This window comes from Monodon monoceros, unplaced genomic scaffold, assembly GCF_005190385.1.
Source record: "Monodon monoceros isolate NGI ecotype Baffin Bay Population unplaced genomic scaffold, NGI_Narwhal_1 Super_Scaffold_9, whole genome shotgun sequence".
Classification (NCBI taxonomy): domain Eukaryota; kingdom Metazoa; phylum Chordata; class Mammalia; order Artiodactyla; family Monodontidae; genus Monodon; species Monodon monoceros.
The window spans coordinates 57,188,996-57,201,877 of NW_021703786.1; positions in this window are offsets into that span (position 1 = coordinate 57,188,996).

Sequence of the window (12,882 nt, forward strand, 5' to 3'; positions counted from 1 at the left end):
GGGGTCTCCTTTTTGCAGGCTGAAGGTTCTTAGTTCCTGTTGTTTTTAGTGTCTGCCCCCAGTGGCTAAGGTTGGTTCAGTGGGTTGTGTAGGCTTCCTGGTGGAGGGTACTAGTGCCTGTGTTCTGGTGGATGAGGCTGGATCTTGTCTTTCTGGGGGCAGGTCCACGTCTGGTGGTGTGTTTTGGGGTGTCTGTAGACTTATTATGATTTTGGGCAGCCTCTCTGCTAATGGGTGGGGTTGTGTTCCTGTCTTGTTAGTTGTTTGGCATAGGATGTCCAGCACTGTAGCTTGCTGGTCGTTGAGTGAAGCTGGGTGCTGGCGTTGAGATGGAGATCTCTGGGAGATTTTCGCCGTTTGCTATTATGTGCAGCTGGGAGGCCTCTTGTGGACCAGTGTCCTGAAGTTGGCTCTCCCATCTCAGAGGCACAACACTAACTCCTGGCTGCAGCACCAAGAGCCTTTCATCCACACGGCTCCTTAATTTGGGATGATTCGTTGTCTATTCATGTATTCCACAGATGCAGGGTACATCAAGTTGATTGTGGAGCTTTAATCCGCTGCTTCTGAGGCTGCTGGGAGAGATTTCCCTTTCTCTTCTTTGTTCTCACAGCTCCCAGGGGCTCAGCTTTGGATTTGGCCCCGCCTGTGCGTGTAGGTCACCGGAGGGCGTCTGTTCTTTGCTCAGACAGGACAGGGTTAAAGGAGCCGCTGATTCGGAGGCTCTGGCTCACTCAGACCGGGGGCAGGGAGGGTCACGGAGTGCAGGGCGAGCCTGCCGCGGCAGAGGCCGGAATGACGTTGCGCCAGCCTGAGGCGCGCCGTCGTTCTCCCGGGGGAGTTGTCCCTGGATCCCGGGACCCTGGCAGCGGCGGGCTGCAAGGCTCCCTGGAAGGGGGGCGTGGATAGTGACCTGTGTTCGCACACAGGCTTCTTGGTGGTGGCAGCAGCGGCCTTAGCGTCTCATGTCTGTCTCTGGGGTCCGCACCTTTAGCCGCGGCTCGCGCCCGTCTCTAGAGCTCCTTTAAGCAGCGTTCTTAATCCCCTCTTCTCGCGCACCAGGAAATAAAGAGGGAAGAAAAAGTCTCTTGCCTCTTCGGCAGGTCCAGACTTTTCCCCGGACTCCCTCCCGGCTAGCAGTGGCGCACTAACCCCCGGCAGGCTGTGTTCACGCCGCCAACCCCAGTCCTCTCCCGGCGCTCCGACTGAAGCCCGAGCCTCAGCTCCCAGCCCCGCCTGCCCCGGCGGGTGAGCAGACAAGCCTCTCGGCTGGTGAGTAGCGGTCGGCCCTGATCCTCTGTGCTGGAATCTCTCCGCTTTGCCTTCCGCACCCCAGTTGCTGTGCTCTCTTCCGCGGCTTCGAAGCTCCCCCCCTCCGCCACCCGCAGTCTCTGCCCGCGAAGGGGCTTCCTAGTGTGTGGACACTTTTCCTCCTTCACAGCTCCCTCCCGCTGGTGCAGGACCCGTCCCTATCCTTTTGTCTCTGTTTATTTTTTTCTTTTGCCCTACCCAGGTACGTGGGGGGTTTCTTGCCTTTTGGGAGGTCTGAGGTCTTCTGCCAGCGTTCAGTAGGTGTTCTGTAGGAGTTGTTCCACATGTAGATGTATTTCTGGTGTATCTGTGGGGAGGAAGGTAATCCCCGCGTCTTACTCTTCCGCCATCTTCCCGGAAGTGCCCATGTGGTTGTTTGTTTTTCTACTGTAGCTTTGTAGTATAGTCTGAAGTCAGGGAGCCTGATTCCTCCAGCTCCGTTTTTCCTCCTCAAGATTACTTTGGCTATTCAGGGTCTTTTGTGTTTCCATACAAATTGTGAAATTTTTTGTTCTAGTTCTGTGAAAAATGCCATTGGTAGTTTGATAGGGATTGCACTGAATCTGTAGATTGCTTTGGGTAGTAGAGTCATTTTCACAATGTTGATTCTTCCAATCCAAGAACGTAGTATATCTCTCCATCTGTTTGTACCATCTTTAATTTCTTTCATCAGTGTCTTATAGGTTTCTTTTTGTTGCAGTGGTAAATGGGAGTGTTTCATTAACTTCTCTTTCAGATTTTTCATCATTAGTGTATAGGAATGCAAGAGATTTCTGTGCATTAATTTTGTATCCTGCTACTTTACCAAATTCATCGATGAGCTCTAGTAGTTTTCTGGCAGCATCTTTAGGATTCTCTATGTATAGTATCATGTCATGTGCAAACAGTGACGGTTTTACTTCTTCTTTTCCTATTTGGATTCCTTTTATTTCTTTTAAAGCCAAGAAAAACAAAGTTCAGAAAGGTGAATTGGCTTCCTGGGATCACACATAATGGAGACCACATAAATATCACCTAAGAGATTTCTGGTTTTGATTCCCTGCAAGACAAATCAAAGTACACAGACCTCCTTGTATGGGGTTGATTCTTCAAATCTTGTAGAGTCTCGGCCACACATAACTCAACAGCAACTTTTTAGCATCCTTCCCAGAGCATTAAATTAATTACCATAAAAGCATAACTCCTTTCTCCACTTGTATTTCATTGGCTTGGTTTACACTTGATTCAATTATCTGTTTACAGTGACAAGTGCAACTGACATAAACAGGTTTGGAAACACACACAACACAGGCAAACAAGAAAGGAGTTGTCTGACAGCCAGGCATCCCAAGTGCCACCGGCTGTCGTTGGCAGGTTTTCCAGAGGGAATAGCGGTAGTTCATCTAGACATCAGTTAAGTAGGGTTAGTTAAGGGTCTTCGTGGCAGGATTTGAACCCTGGTCTGTTTAGCTCCAAAGTTCAGTTTCTTTTCACTACATCACACAGACCCACACTGGCGGCTTTACGCTTCTGCTCAGGGCCCGCCCTATGTGGATTGAAATCTTGGGAGTTAGCTTTGTCAGTTATATGTAGGCGGCTTACCCCAGCCCTTGGCTTTCCTTGTACTCGGCCCATAATGCTGTCCAAAGACCTCCCCCAAGAAAAGGGTAGGGCAGGGGGCAACCCTGAATGGGGCGGGTGGAGGCTAGAGAGAGTCTGAGACTGCTGGAAGGGGAGCCTTGCCCTCCAAGCCACACCTCCAAGCAGGATTTTCTCACCTTCCTGCACGCAGCAGGCTGGGAGGAAGCTTCCCCTTCTCCCTGAAATCAGTGCAGGCCTCGCTGCCCTCATCTGCCAGTGCGGGAACTCACACCCACACCATGATGTAGCTGGTGGGGCGGAGGGTGGTCACATGAGATGACACATGGGAAGAGCTTTCAATGTCATTTTCTCTCTCCTCCCCACCCCTCCCACTTTCCTTAGAGAAACAAAGACCTTCAGGACTGGAGGGAATTTTGCAGAAGTGCGTTTAGTCCACTGTTTTCCAAACTATGTCACAGGGCTCATGCCTTCCTTGGGATGAAAATGGGCCGTTTGAGAAAGCAGGGCCTGTTTGGGAAACGCCTGGTCAAAGTTGAACAGATTTCTGTGCTTACAGAGCTTTGCAGAGTTTATAATGTATATTGGAGGATGGAAAGCACATTCTTCCAAACTTCTTTTCCCCTCAACATCTTACGGGAATAGACTTCTAAGGAACCCTCTTTGTAAACCCTCAATCTGGTCCATTCCTCTCATCTTACTGAAGAGTTGAGTGAGGCTATGAAAATAGAAGGAATTTGCCCAAAGTTCCCCAGTAACAGAATTGGAACCACACTTTCAGGGGCCTCATTCCACCACGGCTCCCCTCCTCCCCCAACAGCTGAGTGGTCCCCAAGAACCTACAGGATTGGGGCACTGCTGGAGAAGAGTTTGCTTCTACTGGTTCAGCATAACCCCATGGAAAATCCACCCGAGTCCCAAGCAGACCCCCTGGAGTCTCTGAGCCTTTGTCAATCTTGCCCAGGGCTGTCCATCCCCAGGGCTCTTCTCTGCCTGGCCAAAGGCTATGGAAAGATAGCTAGAGTCAGCGCGGTGGCTCCTCTCTGTTGCAGGGGAATTTTGCCCTAGCCACCCCTCCTCTTGGCGGTGGCATGGAAGGGAGCCATCTGTTTCCTTTAGTATTCACGGCATTCTGGTGGGGGAGAGGAGAGGAGGATGAGGGTTAAGGTCCTGCTCATGGAGGCTTCCTGGCATAGTTGGTCCAGCCCTGTCTGTCTGGCTCCCTGACCCGTGGCTCCCCATGGTGGCGGCAACAGGTGACCTTGGGTTAGCGCTGGGCAGGGATGTCAAGTTGGCAAAGCCAGCGTCGCCCACCCCATCACCTACTCATCTCCACACTCCAGGGCTGCTCCCTCCTCAGCCAGGATCCCTCTGCTTCTGTCTCTGAGCCCGAGCATCTCAGATGGTGTGTCTGCACCCAGTGGCCTCCCAGCACCCTTGTTCCACTCCCTCCCAGCCCCCTCTCCCTATGATAGAGGGCATCAAGTCCAAATCAGCGCTCACTGATGGGCCGCCCACGCACCCCCATGCCCAGTCTCCAGGACTTTATCCCTCAGGCATTATCCACCTGGGTCCCTTTTACCCACTTCCCACTCCTCCATGTCACACCCTCCCTTTCCAGAGGATGTCACCACTGCCAGCACTGTGCAGGGCCAATAGTTTTTATGGCTCATGTAAAAGGGGTTGTTATCATGGTGACATTCCAGCCACGGCTGACCCGTGAGGGAAGGAACTCCGTGGTCTGCCCTCCAAGTACCCTTCAGAAGTCCCTCCCACTCTGCCTCTTCCAGGAAGCTGCCCCCACCCCTCCACCTCTCTCTACCCTCACCTTGTCTCAGAGGCCCCTCCTCTGTGCTCCCAGAGCCCCCTCCCCACTCCACCTCACTGGAGTTGTCGACTCTCCTCTGCCTCCCCACGCAGCTGGCATCTCAAAGGAGAGGGGCTAAGCCTTCTTTCCCCTCTCATCCTGGCACTTTGCATGGAGAGCCGATGCCCCGTGTGCCATTGCTCTTGGAACATCTTGATCAAACGAGAGAGTGTATCTTTTTTCAAATAACAGCTGGGGAAGGTAAAAATAAGTCTCCTGAAAGGGCACAGAGGATGAGACATGTGCAAAGGAAGGGCCTGGAAGGCCTGGGAGGAGACGACACTGGCTGGACAAGCTGGTCGGAGAAACTCAATGTTCCAATTCATTCTGGCAAACAAGCGCTGCTTGCCGTGCCAGGGAAGTTATTGACATTGACATTGAAATTGAAATTGAGTCAGAAAAGGGGAGGGAAGCCAGCAGAAGCCATGCACATCAGGGTGAGGGAGATGGAGACATTTCTATTCTGGGAAGTCCTTTATTATCCCAAGTTCACAGCTCCTGTATATTCATAACCTGTTGCCACTAATTGGCCTTTCATCTTTCTCCATCTCGAAGGCTGTGGGATTGGGCCTTGAGGTCACTTAGTCCAACCTCCCTCCAAATAACAGTTCTGGTTTTGAGCACCTACTATCTGCCAGGCGCTATGTAACGTGCCTGACTTGGATTAGTGATGGAAATAGTTATCTTAAAGGTCGGTCCATCTCGATCACCCCAGCCTGACTCACCCCACTTCTTACTCAAGAATACCCACCATAGCAGCCCTGACAGGTGAGTGGCCAGCCTGTAATGGAACAACTTCAGTGACAGGGAGGTCACTACCTTACTAACAGCCCATTTTCTTTACCGGACTGCTCCACTGTTACAAAGGTTCTTCTCAAGCTGAAAAGCGCCTCTCCGTCGGTTGCCATGGGGACTGTCCCTCCTCCTCCATCTGCAGTCAGGAAGGCAGACAGACGGTGCTTGGAGGTGAGATGGATGGTGCTCCGGACGCCCCTCTGGGGTTGGGGAGACCTGGAGTGACCCTGTCTCAAAGAGGACCACCAACCGTGAATCTGTGTACGCATGTGTTCCATCCCCCCTATGTGCGCCCCCGTCTGTCACTCTCTCTCACTCTCATTTATCACCTCTCTGTCACTCAGACATCATAAAATGGAGCCCAGGTGCAAGAGAGTCAGCTGCAATCAGAGCAATGGGAAGGCGGATCGCAAGCGGACTGACAGATGGACAGGAAGTCAGGCGGGCTTCTGCAGAAATGCGTGCCACAGGCAGGGACTAGTCTAACAGTCTGTCTCCAGAGCCCGATGGACAGAAAGACGGAGAGCCAGGCATAGAGCAGACATGGGGACAGGTAACAGAAGGGCAAGTACGTCTGCTTGGGAAACAGGCATTGCACCACTGAGGTCCCAGGCTGCTCTCCCTGTCTCTGAGCCCTGCCTGGCCCAAAGTTCCTAAGGAGAAGTCTGAGCTCTGTGGGGAGAGAGCTTGTTTCCCTCACACCCAGATCCCCAAGCCCGGGAGAACAAATTCAGCCCCCGCTGCTCCACCTTCTCTACCCTCCCAGAGGCAGCCCTTCACCTCCGCCCTGTGAACCACGCACTGCACAGCCCAGGAAGAGGCTAGAAAGGGAGGCTACATCTCCTTCTGGAAGCTTCCACCAATTGATCACTGGAAACTTATTCTCTAAGAGAGGAAAACCAACCAACAAACAAAAAGGGAGTGAGAGAGATTTGGTGTTGCAATGAGCAGGTCCTGTGCCAGCGCCTCACAACTCCCGTCTCACTTAATCACGCTTCTAGCACTCCCAGATATTATTAGCCCATTCGAGGGAATGGAGTGTCAGAGAAGAGAAATGACTCACCCAAAGCCCGTCAGCCAACAAGGGGCAGAGGCGAGATTTGAACCCGTGTCTGCACGACTTCAGGATCACACTCTTCTCTCCACACCCAGCGCCCTCTCCAGAGGACGCCCACGTGCGTGGGTTCCCTCTGTTTTCTCGGGAAAATGAGGCGGTCATGAGAAGACCAGGGTGATTTACGTGCTGAAGGAAGTTCTCACTGGAGGAAGCTGTGAATTGGTCCGGAAATAGTGGATGATGTCAGCCGGCCATCCCTCCTCCACGGGCTCTTGGCATCACCCTTCTGGGACCGTCACCAGAATTGATGCGCCAACAATTACAGAATTGGATTTGCCCTTTCCCAGCTCAGCCTGCTCAGACGTAATCCCTGGAGCTCAGGAAACACCTGCCTATATTCTCAGCTCCCGCATCATCACGTGCACCCTCCTCGCTCTCCCAGGCTTGAGAACGGCAGGAGGCAATGTTCTATTCTGGCCACTCTGGGCCGGCCATGCATCCCTTAGCACAATGCCGTTTCCATCTCGAACCACTTGCCCTGTCACCTCCTTGCCCATCACGCTTTCCAGCCTGTTTCTCATCCTCCTGGTACCTAACTTCCTGACTCCTTTTTTTTTTTTCACTTTACAACCTCATCTGTTACTCAAACCCAGTGCTCGGCACTCTAGCTGGACTTTTTTTTTTTTTTTTTTTTTTGCGGTACGTGGGCCTCTCACCGTTGTGGCCTCTCCCGTTGCAGAGCACAGGCTCCGGACGCGCAGGCTCAGTTTCCACGGCTCACGGGCCCAGCTGCTCCGCGGCACGTGGGATCTTCCTGGACCAGGGCACGAACCCGTGTCCCCTGCATCGGCAGGCGGTAGCTGGACATTTTGCCAAACTTGATTAACCTGCCTGAACTTGATTTCGATTCTCCCTCTGACTGGGCTGTCATTGGTTGTTTAGGGTAAAGGCAGGGGTGTGCTGGAGCCAATTCCTACCAGCTCACAAGAACCGACTGTGCACATCGCTTCTTGTCTCCATGTCCAGTGGCTCCATGTTAGTGGATTGAAATCAGTCATGGTGGCAGTATTTACGCCAGAGAAATTGGCCCACACTGCAAAGTGGGGTTTTTTTTCCTTGCGGGGAACCAGTAGCAAAATTTAGCATCGCGCGTCTGGATAAAGGGTTTGCCACAGGCCTCTGCATGTCAGCACCATGGATAACAATCCCAACACCACGACTGGAATTCAGGCAAGACAGCCTGGCCCCATTCTACACAGGCAAACACCGAGGCTAAAAGAGATTCCAGCCCCAGGTCACCTAGTGGGTCAAGAGCTGGGCCAGGATTGGGGCCTTGCAGCCCACAGCCCGGGTGAGGCCTCTTACCCCCTTTAAAGGCTGCCTGCAGAGTAAGTGCCTCTTGGCTCAGGTCCCAGGAATGGCAGGATCAATGTGGCTTTGACTCAGGTGAGAACATTCAGGAAATCCTGGATGCAATGTAGGGTGAGCCTTGTGGGGTGGGGAGGGGACCGCGTCTGTCCTTCAACAAGGAACTTCACCCGTAGTACCCCCCTACCCCTCTGCCAAAGAAGCAGGAAGGACTGGCATCACCCATCCAGGTCAAGGCAGCTACTAAGTCATCTAAGGGCCCACGGGCAGGAGTGGGAGGTGGTAACGAGCCGAGTGCTGGTGGGGAGGCCCTCATGAGATGAATGCAGCCCATCCCATGGTGTCTTCTGTGGAGTGTCCATGTAGTTATAAGGGGTAGTGGCAGGAGTTCCAGAGAGGGAATTCAGGTGGATGGAGCCTGGTCTCAGGGCCATGGCAATATTTGTCTGCTTGACTTGTTCCCAAAGCCTGAAAGCAGGATTTACTGGTGCCGCCTCTCTTCCTGGGCATGATGTGCGCGTGAGCGCACACACACACACACACACACACGCACACACACACGTGCGCGCAGAATCAAAGCCTCAGGATTCCTGGGGCAGGCACGCATACATGCATACCCCTCCACAGCAAGACAAATACACACCCTGAGGCACACTGGCAAACAGATACACATAAACATGTTCCCACCCAAATGTGAGCAAAGAAATATACATTCACTTGGAGGTGTGCTCACACATGCACAGAACTTTTTGCACTTAACCAGCTCTTCTTAGCAACGCACCTGGGCTGCCAATATCCCTGGATTCTGGAATGACCCCCTCCCTGGCCTCCGGGCCTCCAGTCTCATTCCCTCCATCCAGCCTCCACATGGCAGCCACACAATCCTCGTCTTGATCCTCTCCCATGTGGAAAGTTTCAACGGTACCTCGCTGCCTCCAGCATCAAGAACTCAGACTGGGGCTTCCCTGGTGGCACAGTGGTTAAGAATCCACCTGCTAGTGCAGGGAACCTGGGTTCGAACCCTGGTCCGGGAAGATTCCACATGCCGGGGAGCAACTAAGCCCGTGCGCCACAACTACTGAGCCTGGGCTCTAGAGCCGGCGAGCTACAACACTGAAGCCTGCAAGCCTGGAGCCCGTGCTCCACAGCAAGAGAAGCCACTGCAATGAGAAGCCCGCGCACCGCAACGAAGAGTAGCCCCCGCTCGCCGCAACTAGAGAAAGCCCGCGTGCAGCAGCGAGGACCCAACGCAGCCAAAAATTAATTAATTTTTTAAAAAAAGAACTCAGACTGGCATTCAAAACCCTACAAAATCTGGCCACTTCTGGCTTCCTGGCTTTTCCCCCATCTCCCCATCCGCTCATCCCCCATCTCTCCCCGTTCTTGCACCATTTTTCCTCTATCTCCCTCCAGCCAAATCCTTTCCAGAGTTACAAAGACCACTGATTCATAACCACAGATGCCCCAGATAGATGTGGTCTCTTGTGGTTCTGAGCAAACCCACCTCCTTGCCTGGTCTCCTTTTCCCCCCTGGCTCCATCCATCCAGCTTTTATGAGAGAGGTTGGTGACCATGCCTCAGCTTGCCCACAGCACTCCGGCTTCCCACGGCTCATTTCTGTCTGTCTGGGACTCTGGCACACACTAGGAGTTTAAGGAAGGTTTGTAAGCAGGTGGCTTGGGCCATCGTCCCTGCTCAGTCACCTCCTCCCTTGCCTTGGCTCTTCTCTCTTATTTTTGATGGGTTGGTTCTCACTGCTAGAAAAGGTTCTCTGCAAGTGAAGGCCCGCCCCCCATGCTGGGAGGATTTGGAAAGGCCTGTCAGTCACCTTGCTGCCTAGAAGCAATCCTCAGACTAGAGGGTGTCTCCAGGGGTCACTAAGTGCCTCTCCTCTGTCTTCACGCCCACAGTGAGTCACTAGCAGATCTCAGAAACAAATACAGATTCTCCCTCTCCACTGTCAGATTTCTGCAGGAATCTCTGGAGAGCTTTGCTGTTGGGATATTCTTCCTCGAGCTTGAGTTTGAAGATAGAGAATTGTCGTGCTAGGAGGGGCTTTAGCCAATCTTTTGTCTTACCCAGAGTCAGACTCTCCTCCCAAGTTATGTCGGCTCCTGGAATGTCTCCAGTGATGGGAAGCTCACTCCCTACAGGGCTGGACACCTCCATCCTTAGAAAGCTCTCCTTGCCTTTGTGTGGGATACCACTGACCCAACCAACCCACTGAGACCACAGGAGTCACGGGCATCCTCCAGGACAGGACTGTGAATACTTTGAGCAAGCGACAGAGTGGTTGTTGACTTAACTATTCCCCACGTGGCCCGGATTCTATGCTCTTTCGTTTCTCTGAACACATGTCCATTCATCACATCTTCCTAAAAACAGCGGTTAGAATCAGCCCTGCTGCTGGAAGCCGGCTTCCCCTGGCTTCTCCTCCTATCCCGGACTCAGCCCTCCCTGCCCGACTCCAGCTCTTGTCTCTAACCCGACTGGTTTTTCATGTCCCTTTGCTCCATTTCAAAGTCACACCTGAGAGCTCCTGGCAGGGAGATTTTCCTTACCCCTGGGGCAAGGGCACTGGGTTTGGACTCAGGCAGATGGAGATTCAGCCATGAGCTCTGCCACTGACTCTGTGAGCTGAGGCGAGGCACTTCACCCCTCTGAGCCCATCTTCCCTTCTGAAATGACAACAGTCACCTTTCCTCGATTGTCGTGGAGATTGAATGGGTTTGTGGACTTAAAGCCCCCAAGACAGCACCCGGCCCAGATGTTCATTACACGTCACCCCCACCCGGCCCTCCCAGTGGGGATCCAAGGGACGCCAGCTTCCCCAGCCCCGGATGGAAGGAGTGTAGCAAGCATCTGCACAGCCCTCTATTGAGGGCTCCGCTAAGAGCAAGATCCATAGTGTCTTCTGTGTTTCCTTCATCTGCTAATTTAATAATTCTGCTAAACGATGAGCTCGTTTGGCCCACAATTTGCTTCGCAGAGGCCTAACGCTTCCTATTGCTCAGGACTTCATTAGGTGCCAGACACACCCATTTCCCATCCCCCCACCTCACCCGCCCTTCGTTTTTAAGAAAGAAAGTTTGGTAGATTCGATGGATTGTAATGGTCCTGACTCCTCTTCTAGGTCCCCCTTCCCTCGCCCTTCCCCCACTGTGCCTCTCCTTCGGAAGATCAGAATGGGCAGCCTCTCCCCGACCTTCTGGTTTCTCCTTGTCTCTCCTCATCAGCTGAGGAAATGAGCTTATGCACCCTGGACCACGGCCTCCACATCCCAGAGGACCAGTGGGCTCCCATTCCAAGAGCCCAGTGGAGTGTGGAGATGGGCTTCCTTACAAACCGTACCTTTCTGCGATAGCATCATATGCTGCCCGGTAGTAAGTTTCCTGGGGCCGAAGACACAGTACGCAAGATGGCCAACTATATGTCTGAGACGTTTCAGGGCAATGCAGTCTCTCTTTTGTTCTTAAGTTTTGATTTCTAAGACCACATTCTCCATCACTTTTTCAGTTCCAGTCTCACTAGACTTTGGCAACTGAATCTTTAATCTGGTGTTGCTGGATCTCTAGGAGATTGATGAATGGGATTCAAGGGGTCATTGATTCTCACGAAATTGAATGCAAAATGTCCTGTGTATAAGCATATTTTCAAGTTCAAAGATTTTTATCAAATTCTCAAACATGTCTCTAGGCCAAAAATGATTAAGAGTCAATGCTAAAGAATAGAGGTGGGCAAACTTTTCTGTAAAGAGTCTGACAGGAAATGCTGCAGGCTTTGAGAACCATATGGTCCCAACTGCTCAACTCTGTTGCTGTGTTGCAAAAGTAACCATGAGCAATAAGTAAACAAATGGACAGGGCTGTGTTCCATTAGAACCTTATTCACACAAACAGGCATCTGGCCAGATTCAGTCCACGGGCTGTAGTGTTTTGATCCCTGCTATAGAAGGAATTTTGGTTTTGAGTGGGAGCTTACATCAAATGCCCCTTCAGATGCTCTCCAATTCGTTCATCCATTTACTCATTCATTCATTCAATGTATTGTATAGATGTCTACCAAGCCCCCGCTACGTGCTAAGTCTTATGCTTGATACAACGGATAGAAAAAGGAATGAGACAATATCATTCCCTCAAGGATTCTACAGCCTGGTTGGAGAGACATGCCTGGAAACGACTGTCATTCGGTGTGATAAAGACTGTAATGGAAATTTGTACAAGAGACAGCACTGCCATAAATGAAACCACACAGGGAATGGGTGGTGAAGGGACCTAGGGAGATGCTGACAGAGTAGAGTCACTTGAGAGCCAGGGTTACGAGGAGGAGGAGCGATTTTCCAAGTAGGTGATGGAAGGGTGTCCCAGGCCAAGGGAACAGCAGAAGCAAAGGCACTGAGATATAAGCCATGTTGGGGTAAGTGTAAGAAATGCAGCCTAGAACTAGAGTGTGGGGTGCAAGTGGTGTCAAAGGGAAAGGGAAGCTAGAGGGAAAGACAGGGTGAAAACATACCATGAGGTGTCTTTTGATCCAAGCTAAGGACTTTGGACTTGATTCTGAAGGCAACAAGGGGGCATAAAAGGATTCGACTGCTGGCAGCTATGATCCTTTAGTGAAGTTGCTGCTCACAAGTGAACATATGTCTGTGAGTTCTCCCCTTCTCTTCCTTCCTGACACTCACTTACCCTTGATACTCAAGTTTTACTCTAAGCCCTCTGATTTTCCTAATTCAAGCCAAATTGTACAAAGCCAAAATTTGTTGAGAGAGGGATTTTCCTCCAGATAATTGAAAAGTAAACCCATCTTGACAAAATGAAGGTATCCAATCTTCCCAGCCTTTCTCTCCCTCTCTCTCTCTCTCTCTCTCTCTCTCTCTCTCTTTCTCTCTCTCTCTCTCTCTCTCTCA